This window comes from Mauremys reevesii, linkage group 15 (assembly GCF_016161935.1).
Source record: "Mauremys reevesii isolate NIE-2019 linkage group 15, ASM1616193v1, whole genome shotgun sequence".
Classification (NCBI taxonomy): Eukaryota; Metazoa; Chordata; order Testudines; family Geoemydidae; genus Mauremys; species Mauremys reevesii.
This window is the reverse complement of record NC_052637.1, coordinates 22,828,415-22,841,311: the sequence shown is the minus strand read 5'-3', so window position 1 is coordinate 22,841,311 and position 12,897 is coordinate 22,828,415. Positions and strand designations below refer to the sequence as shown.

The 12,897-nt window shown below is 45.7% G+C and overlaps 1 protein-coding gene across 1 annotated transcript in view; it reads right to left on the bottom strand.

Moving 5' to 3' along the window:
- Positions 1-4,886, bottom strand: part of NTN1 (netrin 1) — a 233,169-nt gene extending 228,283 nt beyond the window's left edge. Inside the window, exon 1 of the mRNA XM_039501596.1 lies at positions 4,775-4,886. The gene's annotated coding sequence lies outside the window, so the exon portion shown is untranslated. The remainder of the gene's footprint in view (positions 1-4,774) is intronic.
- Positions 4,887-12,897: the final 8,011 nt, after the last annotated feature.

The window sequence follows — 12,897 nt, the reverse complement described above, 5'->3', positions numbered from 1 at the left end:
TAGCCAGAGACCTGCAAGCCAGACTCAGCTGGCATGAGCTAGCTGCAGGTGTCTAACTGAAGTGGAGACATACCCTTACTGTTCTTCCTTTCTTTCCTTTGCACTGGGATAGTTTTCCATTATGCCTTAAATATTTGAGAAATTGCCAGTTCGCCTGAGCTGCTTTTCCCCTTCGATTTTCTTCCCATGGGACCTTACCTACCAGTTCTCTGAGGCTGTTAAAGTCTGCCAACATGAATACATCTAATTATCTAAGTAGTCCTTCACCTGTTCTTTTATGTGTTTTCCTGAAAGAAAAAGGAATAATAGGGAAAAGACGTCCTACATAACCCAGCGATATTGGCTCTGAATTAAATAAGAGTTGTTGCTGTTCTGACTGCATATGGTTATGTTCTAATCTCAGTCATCAAGCCATCATCAAAAAGAAAAAGGAATTGATGAATCTCAGATGGGAAATGCCTATTATCACCATCATCATTATAATCAAGGATAATATATAACTACATGCAACATGTCTATGAGCCTAGTGACATACATGGCAGCATTTTAAATGGATATTAAACCTTCTGAGGATATATCAGCTCATGGTGATTAACGGTTATTTATTAATTAATATAATGTCAAATTAACCCTGCGCTGAAATATCTTTCAAAGGGTTTAATGTCAAGTTAACTCACTAATCAGCAAGACAGACAGCAGGTAGCAACATATTATCACTGATTACTAAGACCAAAATATTTTCCCAGCTGAGATTCATGAATTCCTTTTTCTTTGCAATCAATTTGTTATAAAAAATTATAGAAGACGAAACCGCAGCAGCAGCCGTATAGGACATTATAAAAGCAGAATCGGTTGTGCTTTGGGGCTGGTATATTCACATCGAAACTTTAAGATGCCTCACTACAATTACAAGACCCCTTTTGCCCCCACGTTTCCTCTCCCCTTTAAGGCAGCGGGACCCCCCGCCCCTTAGGGAACAGGCCCTGGACACAGGAAGCAGCAGGCAAGGCGCTACGCTACCACATGGCTGTGCAGCCCACCAGGAGGGAAGCTGCCTGCCTGAAAAGGCTCCGGGGCTCGCAGAGGGGGCTGGGGGACAAGCCTGTCACGGGGCCATGTGTCCAGCTGACTGCGGGGAGGAGCGGACGGGGCTGCCGCCCGGTCGCTGGGAGGGAAGGTGGGTTAGTGGAGGGGGATTAACAGCGACTCTCCTTGCTCCGCATGGAGCCCGCAACCCGGGGAACGGCCCTAGGAGGCGATCCCGGAGCTCGCAGCGGCTCAGCCGGCTGGGTTTGAAGCCCCGGCTGCACGCAGCGCTCCCGCCGCCCTGGCTCGCTGGCCGGCCTGGGCTGAACGCGGAGGCCCCGGAGCGCGGCGCCCTGGCTCGGCTGGAGGCGGACACGTCCTGCGGGCGCAGCCGGAGCTCGGAGCAGCCTCCTGCCCGGGGCGAGCTGGCGCTGCTCGCTCGGGAAAGACCCGCGATCCCTGATGCGCTCGGGGCCTTTGGAGCCCGCGCCGCTGCTTTGCAATCCCGGTCCGCAGTGCAGGGCACCGCCCGGACTGCACTGGGGGGTGCGGGGGTTATATGGAGAAGGAGCCGGTGCCTGCAGCTCTAGTGTTAATGTCCTGCACAGATTTCTCCCTGACGTGAAGAAACCACCCGCTGCCAAGATCTAGGGGGAAAGGGGCCAGCGGCTTGAAACCCGCCCAGCAAACAAACGGCTACGAATATTTGCTTTGAAAGCCCCAATACTGGGGTTGGATTGCAATGGAACAACATGACCACACGATGCAAACGAATCCGATGGGATCTTAGTTTGTGCGGGTTTAAATTATGAGCTGCTAATGCAGGGACGAGGGTTTCGCGGAGTAACTTTCAGAGAGAAAAAATATATCAAATGAATTATATATATCTCTATATAGCTATAGAGAGAGAGAGAGAGAGATCTAATTTATTAGTTTTCAGAGGGATATACCATTACAAATACATTGATATATTTATATTCAGAAAGGGAAATTCAGTTAGATAGACAGATAGATAGATAGATAGATGGGGTGTATGGGGATGGATGGATAGATAGATAATTCTGAATTATATAGAAGGCTGATTCCCATCGGTGAATCTATTTAATGTCTTCCTTAATTCGTTAAAGGTTCTGAGGACACGGCATATCCTCTAAGCAGAAAGTGTTTGTAGACTAGATTATAAAGGAAGAATTTACTACTTAAGAAAAGTGCTTGTCATGTCACAGCAGCGTTTTCTTTCGAACCGAGGGAATTCTTTTCGCCTTTTTCTTTCTTTTCGCCGTGCGCGAAGCAGGAATTGATAAAACGGCTCTATCTGATAACTGGGGCTGGATCTAGGCAAAAACTCGCCCCATTTTTTTTTAAAGTTGTGCAAACGGTAACGCAGAGCCTGTGAGGCCGTGGTGCGTGCTGTGCTCTCCGATGGGTTCCTTCCCTCCTTCCCCGTGACTCTCGGGAAAGAAATAGCGAATAGTGCACTTAAAATTCCGTGTTTCCCCCCAGGTTCTCCTTCAAACACTTGTTGCTCTTGTCTGCACAGGGATATGGTGCCTGAGGAAAATCCGTAGCATTTTTTCCAGTTGCGCCCGCTCCCCCACCCCCAAAAAAGTTCGCATCATTCAGCTGCCTTGCAAAAATTCCTCCGTGGGAAGGGAAAAAATGGGTGCTAGCATAAGATAGCTCTACGGGTTCCTTTTATCAACGAATATTCCTGCAGCTTGCTCTCTGGTCACCCCCCTTGCTCATATCTACAAGAAAGAGGCTGTGAAAGAATCTCTCTTGTCTAGATCAAACTGGGCTTTTTTTTGGGGGGGGGGGTTGCAAACTGAAAACTCTCACTTCGAGCTAAATTTCACCGTTGCCTCTCAGCCTTTCAAAACCTTTCCCTAAAGGTACCGGTTCAAACCTCTCCGTAATTAGATCCAACGTGAAACCAATTGATCTCGCTCCAGTCGATTTCTTCCCTCTAACGGGAGCTGCTGCCTATTCGGTCAGTTTCAGGGCTAAATATGATTCCCCACAGGAGCCTGTGCACGGGGTTATATAACCCCTCCACCCCACCCACACAGACACACAAAGTATTAAAAAGAATCCTGAAAAATCTGAATAGTCTAAAGCGGCTTGTAGGGGAGTTCTGCCTCCGCGGAAACTCCCCTGAAGTTAACGGGATCCGATCCTGCTCCCAGTAAAGCCAATGAGGAGTTTTGCCAGGCTATGAAGTGCAGAAAACGGCGGCCCTGCCTAGAGACATGGAATGGCAAAGTTTGATCGGACTCAGAGTTGAAGGGCAAATAAATATGTTCTACTGCTCTGATACTGTGATCATTTTGTGGGGCTCAATTTTAGATCCTGCTCCTTTCACCTCGGATTTGAGGCCATGGTGCATCCGAGGTGAAAGGATGGGGGTGGGGGGGGGTGAGGGAGAAAAAAGGAGGAACTCGAGGTAATGTATTTAAATCGCAACATTTAATAAAATCTACACTATTTTAATAGTCAAATAACTTTCGATGTTTGCATTCTTTACAGCTTTTTTCTTCTATTTTTAGCAATAAACTATTATTTTCACATCTGTCTGCAAACTATTTCTTTTTATTTTTAGGGGAGGAGAACACGATAAAATCTTCCTCTCCAAAAAAAAAATATTTTAAAGCTTTTTTTCTCCCACAAGTAATTGTAAGTTTTATGGAAATCCAAAGAAGACCCCAGTTTGAAATAATCAGGAGCGATTTATTCCTATAGAGTGACAGTTCTTTTGAACAGTAACCGAATGGCATTTTCTGTCTTTCTGAAAGCTTTTCTTCCAGATTTTGTTCAGATTAGGCTGGGGAGATGAATGCAGGCATTATCCAGCCCAGTAGCTATTCTGAAATGCCAAATTAATTACCAAGGGCTGAATCAAGGCGATGGGGACTGGAAAGAGGGGCGGCGAGGTGGGGGAAACAGTTTTAGGTGTGAAAATATCTGTGTAATATTTTAAATCCAGATCATAGATTGAAACCGCGGACATTCTGCCTGGTGTGATAGCGGGCAAAGGGTAGGAGTTCTATCTGGTTCGGCATTGCTGGGGAATTCTCTAAAACCCAGCCCCCCTCCAGCCACTTGGTGACTTGCTTTAAATTATTGTTTCCTGTCGCTCAGAAAGCAACACACTTTTATAAAGCAGCGACGACCTTTCAGATTTCAGGTGGAAAATGATGCCAGAGGGAAATAAAATCTGCTTGCACTAATAACTAAGGGAACGCGATTAGCAGTGGGGTGGGGGTGAGGAAGGGAGCTGCCCTTAGAAGGAGTTTGAGAAATTGTTTTTGGCAACAAAAATAAAGGAAAAAGAGAGGGAAAAAAGAGTTGAAAGAAAGGGGGTAAAGACACCAAACTTCAAACTCAAGGACACTGAAGCTCGTGACCCAGATATTCACCATGCTTTGATTTTATGTCCTCCAGGGCCGGGAGGAGTTTCTGTCTGAATTTCCAACCCCCTCGTTTGTTTTGTCTCCTTTCTCACAATAGTAAACAAGCCCCCACGAAAAGACACGGGGCTTTTTCTGCGTAAACGATCCAAACAATGATCTTAGACCTCAGCCTGCCTGTAAAACGATAGAGCGGACACACGGATACACACGCACAAAGTTTAGCCCCCAGGAAATTCAAACACGAGAAAGCAGAACGAGAAGCAGCGGCAATGTCATCCTATTATCCATCAAATAAAAGGCACTGGATCTCCTCCAGGCAGAGTGCAGCCGGCTCTTACCTTCTGAGAGACAGCCCAGTGCCGGAGGAAGTATTAGTGTATTCCGCTATTTAGGTCTCACAATCAGAGAATGATCAAGAGTTTGGGGAGCACGTCCCCTTTAAGATGCTCTTCCAAAATAGCCCACCACGTGGTGTCTAGCCGACTCTCCTCCTTGCAAAGCAGCCCTCTACCTGCAGAGAAGCCCCCAGAGCTGCAAAGGAGACATAGTGAGCTAAGGAGTGGGAACAAGGCTCTGAATGGGCAGGCTGTGTAGCTGAAATTTGTACCATGTCTGCTGTGGCATTTTGCCTTCGGCTGGGCCATTGGGGAGGGAGACTGTTAGGGATTTCATGCTTCTGTGAGCTCCAAAGGGCTAAATCAGGGAACCCTCGCACATCCAAAAAATGATCAACCAGTTGATTCTCTTGGGCCAGTTTTGTTTTCAATGAAAAGATAAAGGAGGAGGGAGAGGGAGTGTGTGTGTGTGTGTGTGGGGGGGGTGTTGTTCCAAAAACTTCCCAGCGCACAAACATACCTGGCATGGTTTGCATTGCCCAGTGCCGAAGGTTACAAAAATACCACAGAGAACGGGTGGAAGAATAGAATGCATGATTTAAAACTGTCCTCACAGGGACCAGGAATGCTGAGTGCTTTCAACTTAGCAAGTGCCGGAAAAGGCTGGAAACTTAGATTGGGGGGATGGGGGGACAAGGACAGAAAAATAACTGCATGTGTGTGAATTATACTCCTTAGAAGTTGCACAAGTAGCAAACTTGCAGGAATGTGTTGACATTTCCATTTGCAATTAGCAAACAGGGAAGGTTTGGTATATAAGATGTTTAAAGGCTCCACACCCCACTAGGAATCTGAAGAGGGATAACAGGGAAAATTAGAAAAGGAATTCTGGCTAGCAGAAATTTTCTCTGCTGTATTCATACACCATGTCTGTGTTGTTACTAACATAAATATATTTCAGCTCACAGTTACATTTTATTATTATTAGTAGTAGTATGGCAGTGCCTAGAAGTCTGGATTGATCAGGGCCCTGTTTTGCTGGGTGCTGAGAGGACTGAAAACTTGGAAAGCACCCGGACCAGATGGGGTGCATGGATTCTGGCTGAAATGCCTAACAACTCTCCATGACTGGTTACTTGAACAACTTAATAAAATGTTTGAAGAATGGGTGCCCAAGATGGATGGTGACAGGGAGAATCATCCTCATATAAAAAAAGAAAGAAGGCCGCAGTAATCCTGTGAATTATAGACCGATCACACGTTCACCAGCTATGTGGAAACTTTTACCAGCAATTCTGGCAAAGAAGATCCAGACAGTGCTAGCTCACAATGGAATGCTACCTTCTGAGCAAAAAGTCTGCATAGTAAACATGAGAAGGACAAAAGACTGACTCAGGCTGAACGCAAGGATTACAGAAGATGCAAAACAAAAAAATAAAAATATGGAGATGATGTGGCTAGACTACCAAAAAGCATAGGACAGCATCCCACTTTTGTGGATTGTCATAACATTGAAATGCACAAGGTTGATCAAAAGATCATTTCCTTTCTGCAGCAATCTATGTTTAACTGGAATACATGACGCTAACTGGAAGGTCCAAATAAAAAGCAGAATCTTTCAAGGGGATTCCTTATCACCAATGTTATAATGCTGCCACTGACATCCATTCTCTGTGAGATAAACTGTGGTTATCATATCAGCAAAGAGCAACCAGTTAACCATTTGCTATCCATGGATGATCTGAACATATATGAACGGTTACAAAAGGAGATGCAGAGATAGATGAGGTGTAGAAAAGTTTGGTGAGGATAGAAGGCCTAATTATGTGTTGGTGTCTGTAAGGAGGGGTAAATTGGTACCATCGGATGGCATATAAGTTAACAAAGATACTATCCAAGATATCTCTGAGCATGGCCCCTCCAAATACCTTGGAATCAGGGAACTATTGGAGTTACTACATAAGGAAGTCAAAGAAGAAGTGAGGAAAGAATATTACAGATGAATAAGAATTACTCTAAGGACAAAACTCAATGCAAAGAATTTCATTAAACCATAAATATGCATGTGATACCAGAAGAGTGGTACACTGCCAGAATGATCAAGTGGAATCAAGAGGAGAAGAAAAATTTGATATGCAAACAAAAAAGCTCCTGGCGATGCATAGAGCAACAAATATCAAACCAGATGTGGATGGAATGTGCATCTGACGATGTGATGGAGGGAAAGGTTTTCTGTCTGTGGAGGAAGCAATTGACAATGAAGATTATAACATCAAAATGTACAAGGACTCAGTCAGAGTAAAAGATCATCTGGCCGCGATAACAAGCAATGGCCAAGTATGCATCCCAAACCAAGAAAGCATAAAAGAAAGGAGAAAGCAAATTGCCAAAAAAGTCTTGAAAGATTTACACAGAAATTAATGCATGGACAGTGGTGGAGAGAGATAGAACCCATTAGTGATCAAAGATTAACAAATTCATGGCTTGTAGAAGAATACCTCAAAAGAGAAACAGAGATCCTCATTATGAGTGTGTAAGAACAGTCCTTTAAGGCTTAATTATGTTTGAAACAAAATTGACCGAGAGAACTGCTCCCCGAACTGCAGAATGTGTTCCAAAAAGGAAGAGGTGGTGGAACATGTGTTCAGCACCTGCAGGAGCCTGGCTGGGAGAGAATATATAAACAGACACAGTGAGGTCGCCAAGTGTTTGCATTGGAGCCTCTGTGGCAAGTACAGATTTAAATGAACCATGCAGTATTAAGACCACCAAATTGAAAGTGCTCTAGAGAACGAAGAGGCTAAGATTTTATGGGATCTGGCAATTGTCACAGACCAAATGGCGCAGGCAAAGAGGCCAAACATAGTTGTTGTAGAAAAGAAGACAAACCAGCCCCTGTTAACTAATATTGCCATCCCAGCAGACAGAAATATAAAAAAGAAAGAAGTGTGAACAAGAAGTGTGAAGAACTCTGCCACGGAGTGGAACGATTATGGAAAACTAGAACAAAGACACCTCCAGTGATCATGGGAGCACTGGCAGTGATTCCTAAGGGCATGAATGAGCAGTTCAAGCATATGTTAGGAGTGATCAGTGACCTCCAGAGGACAGCGCTGTTCTGCACTGCGAGAATTTTAAGGAAAGTCAAAGGAAAATGAGTGCATCTGAGCACTTAAAATACAGGAATTCTGCAGAGGGTTTAACAACATTTCTGATTACCCAAACCTACGGTGTTGGTTTGTGGTCAGGACTTATCATTGACTCATAGGGATGAATTTTAGACAGTAGCTTTCCCATTTTTATGCTTAAAGTTCATGCATGCTGTGAAGGCTGTGTTTTAAAAAAACCCCATACATCCCCATGATGTACTGCAGAGCAATAATAATAATAATAACAATAATTAATAATCATAATTAATGGCAATGGCTAGAAGCCACAGGCAGGGGTCAGGGCCCCATTTTGCTGGATGGCGCACAAGAGAAGCTGAGCTGGTTAGTGATTAAAATCAAGATTCCTGGAGTCTGTTTCTGACCATTGCTTAATTACTTATTATTGTATTGTGGTAGCACCTAGGAACCCCAGACACGATCCAGGATCCCATTGGGCTAGGTTCTGTACAAACACAGAACAAAAGGTAAGTCCTGTAATTGACCCCTCCTGCATCAAAGCCAAAGAGACTGGGTGTAACAGGGAGGAAATCTCAAGGCTTTCGGCAATTGTTCCATGGTGGAGAGGTGGGATTTGCTTTGCAGGACAGGCCACAGTGCTGGCCCCTGACCCCTCTGAATCCCCCAGGATCTGGATGGATGCCAGGGACAGACATGCAGCGGCTGTCCAAGTAGTTTTGACATCTAGCTGACAAAACAATTTGGGGCTGAAATAGTTGAAATGGCAAATAATTCCAAAATTAGAGACATCCTGTGGATGGGGAAGGATTTAATCCTGAATTAGGCACTGTTAGTTATTCTAGTGAATTGAAGTAGCTGTTGAGGATTCAGTCCTTATCTCCCACACAATCCACGCACCTTGATGTCAGTGCAGTAAACAGGAATGGCATTACAGGGGAGGAGGGGAAGCTTTCCTGCATGAGCCACATTATAAAATCCTGGCTTTAGCTGTGATGGTGCCAGCCATCTGGCTGGCTCTCTAAATGCCTTGCAGACAATGCATATGGAAAATGATGGTCCCAGTTCTGCTTGGGATGAAACCAATGGCAAAACTCCCGTTGACTACATTGGGAGCAGGATTGGGACATACAGCTAAATTGTGCAGCTCTTGCATGAATCAAATAAGCAAAAGCAAATAGTCTCTAAATGGAAAAGCCGGGTGGATTACACTCTGTGACCTCAGCCGCCAGTCAAGGCAAATTAGGTATGGCTGGTATTGAACTATAAATACTAGAAGCCTCAGGATCTGCACTGGGATGAACCTGGGACCTTTTGAAATTTTTCATGAGAAACTGGGGATGGGGGCACGGGAGAGAGAGCAAACATAAGCTCTCACAAGAACAGTGATAGCTCAGTGGTTAGGGCACTAGGCTGCATTATAGGAGACCCAGCTTCAAGTCCCTCCTACGAAAAAGATCCAACAGGCATTCCCTCATGGGGTGGGTCTTTCTCCATCAATGCCATCTCAGTTTAATACCTTTCTCCAAAAGGTTTGGGTTGTGTCAAATAGGTATTTTCCAATGAAAAAATGTTTTGTGGAAAAATCCCCGATCACCTTTACTTCTGAGGCTGTTAAATGATTCCCAGAATGCTTCACATCCTCTGAGATTTGTCGACAGATTCAGGCATTGTATAGAACTAAAAAATGGTGCAACCCTCGTCTAGCACAGAGTAAGAAATATTCCGGTACAAACCCTCATAGATGGAAATATGGAGACTCTGTGATGCTAAAATTGTTGAACCCAGTGGTTCATGAGGGTGGGTATCTCCAGAAACAGTGGACTAACATGGATGTGCAGAGATGTGTGATACCAAAAAATAAATGAAATGATGATTAGCCTGAAGAATACAATGGTGTTCTGTCCCATGAACTTTTCATCAATGTATCATCATGTACCTTTGACATTATATGGCAATTGTAACAGCTGAAGGATTTTTTTCAGAAATAGACATATGCTCTTTGGACTTGCTTCAGCAGCATCTGCATTTGACAAATGTTACATGATCTCTGCAAGGCAATTCCAGAGTAAAGCTACTTTCACAACAATATACTTGGATGTCGAGCAACTCAGGGATGACTTAATGCAACTTTAAGAAGGTACCACACATGCTAAAACTTTTGGGGGCTCAATGTGTAACATGGCAATTCAATGTGCAGTCCACCTATTCAGAACACACCAGCACAGCTGAAGAAATACAACCAAAATCTGATTTACGGAGAGCCATTGTGGAAACACCTGTCCCAGATGGAATGGATAAGCTAAGTTAGTTCCTGAGCTTATGTGATACTATTCCAATTTCACAGAACACTGCCCCAAATGTAGCACCATAAGAAAATGTTTAAAGAAAAGTATGTGGAAGAAGTGGGAGAAGTGGGACGATGAAAACTGTTTTCAGTTGCTTTGAGCAGAATATTGTAGAAAGTCCAGCCCAGGGGTGGGGGTAGGGATGGGATTCAACTCTGAGAGCAAAATAATACTTATTCTGGGTCTGACCCGAAGCCTATTGAATTCAATGGAAAGACTCCTATTAACCTCACTGGGCTTTGGATCAGTCCCTTAAGGATGCAAGTGGGTATTGACTGAGTGGTATATTTGCCCAGATAGTTAATAATGGTACAGAAACTACAGCACTGTTTGCCTTATGATACAGCAGGAAGTTAATCAGTACAGGTCACATTCTTAACTCAGTGTTTAGAAGAAGGCTCCTTTTGTGATTAAGGCATTAGCCTGAAACTCAGGAGAGCTGGGTTTTAGTCCCAGCTTTGCTATAGATTTCCTGTGTGACTTTGGGCAAGTCACTTCATATGAAATTTTCAAAAGTGACTATGGATACTTTTACACGGCCCACAGCAGCGAGCTGCTGAACCAGGGTCAACAGACTTGGCCTTGCGCTACCATGCTAAAAATAGCTGTGGCAGCTCAGGCTGGAGCTTGGGCTTTGAAGCCTAGGGAGGGACGGTGGGCTTCAGAGCCCGAGCTCCAGCCAGAGTCAGCTTACAAGTGTTGTCTACACCAGTGGCGGATTAACACATGGGCCCATGGGGCCAATGCCCAGGGGCAGGAGCGGCGCCAGGGTTTCTGGTGCCCTAGGCAGAATTCGGGGGGCAGCATTCTGTGTGCTCTCCACAGGGCGCACGGGAGCTTCCGGTTCCACTCCCATCGCGCCGCCGAAGAAGGACCCTCCGCCTAAATGCCGCAGGCGACAGCGGCAGTCATTGAGCTGCTCAATTGCCTGCTGCTGTTTTCCGCAGCACCTAATGGAAGCGCTGGCCCTGCCCAGGGGCCCCAGCCAATTTGGGGGCCCCCACAGAAGTGCTGGAACCTGGGTAGAAGTGTGGGTGCACCAGCACCGTGACTGTGGCCCCACCTCTGCTTCTCCTCTTTCCCTGAGGCCCCTCCCCTTGATCCTCCTCTTTTCTCCAGGCCTGGCCCCTGGCCAGGCAAGAAGCTGGAGCTGGGCCATGGTAAGAGCCACCAGGGAGCCCAGGCCGCTGTGGGAAGCCCTGGACACTCCCCCTGCCCTGGGCGGGGGGCTGAGCGGCCTGAAAGCAGCGCCTGGCTCATGCCTTCCCCCCCAGGCGCCCCCCACCAGGGCAGGTGGAGGGTCCAGTCTCCCCACAACAGCCTGGGTTCCCTGGGCAGCTGTGGCTCTTACCACAGCCCAGCCATGGCTACTGGCCTGGCCACGGAGTGGGGTCTCAGAGGGGAGAGGAGGAGCAGGGAGCAGGGTCCTGTGGCAAAGGAGGCCTGAGGGGCCCAAAAGTTCTTTGTGCCCTGGGCTCCAATCAATTTTAATCTGCCTCTGGTCTTCACAGCTCCTTTTAGCACAGTAATTCAAGCCTTGTGAGCCGAAGATTGTCAGCCTGTGCAGACACACCCTTAGGCACTAAGGAGGCTACGTATCATTGGAAATCAGTGAAACCAGGGCTATATTTTTAAAGGTATTTAGGTGCCTGAAGATGCATACAGGTGCCTAGTGGAATTTTCAAAAGTGCCTAGGTCCCAAATTCCCATTGATTTCAGGGATGTTGTGAGGATAAATACATCAATGCATGCAAGGTGCTCAAGCACTATGCTGAAAGGTGCTATAGAAAAGTCTATAAATAAATACATTCATAGATCACACAGACTAGGCCTTTGGTTCATGCTGATTAATGCAGAGCAGCTGGTTAATAAAATACCAGTTATCCATGATCAGATCAAGGATGACACCCCTCAGTTTGCATATGTTAGCTGAAACCTAGTTGGCTGCCTCTGCTGGGCTGGTTTTGCCACAGTTGACTCCAGCTGGATATTGGACATGGTGTGAAATGAAGGGGGATTGATATCTGTGGATTTGGCTGCCCTGTTAGCATCCAGCCCAAAATACAGGAAGTCTCCTACCCCCAAACTGAGTGAATTTTGGGATGAAGCCAAGATGGGGTGGTGTTAATGAACCCATCAGTATAATATCCCTAGAGGAGCTGTTCAAGTTCTTCACTGAGGTGGCACTGGAGTCCTCAAGGTTATCAGTGGTTGGTAACTTTAATATCCATGCTGAGGATAATTCTTCAGAGGCAGCTCAGGATTTCATGGCCACCAAGTTGACTATGAGACTATCACAAAGGGTTACTGGCTCAGCTCATACAGCTAGATCTTTGGTCTGATATTTGGGTTAGAATTCATAGAACCATAGAAATGTAGGGCTGGAAGGAACCTCGAGGGGTCATCTAGTCCAGCCACCTGCCCTGAGGCAGAACCAAGTAAATCTAGACCAACCCTGACAGGTGTTGGTCCAATCTGTTCTTAAAAACCTCCAATGAAGAGGACTCCACAACCTCCCTTGAAAGCCTGTTACAGAGCTTAGCTACCCTGAGTCCTGGTCTACACTGGGGGAGGATCGATCTAAGTTATGCAACTTCAGTTACGTGAATAACGTAGCTGAAGTCGATGTACTTAGATCGATTTACTGTGGTGT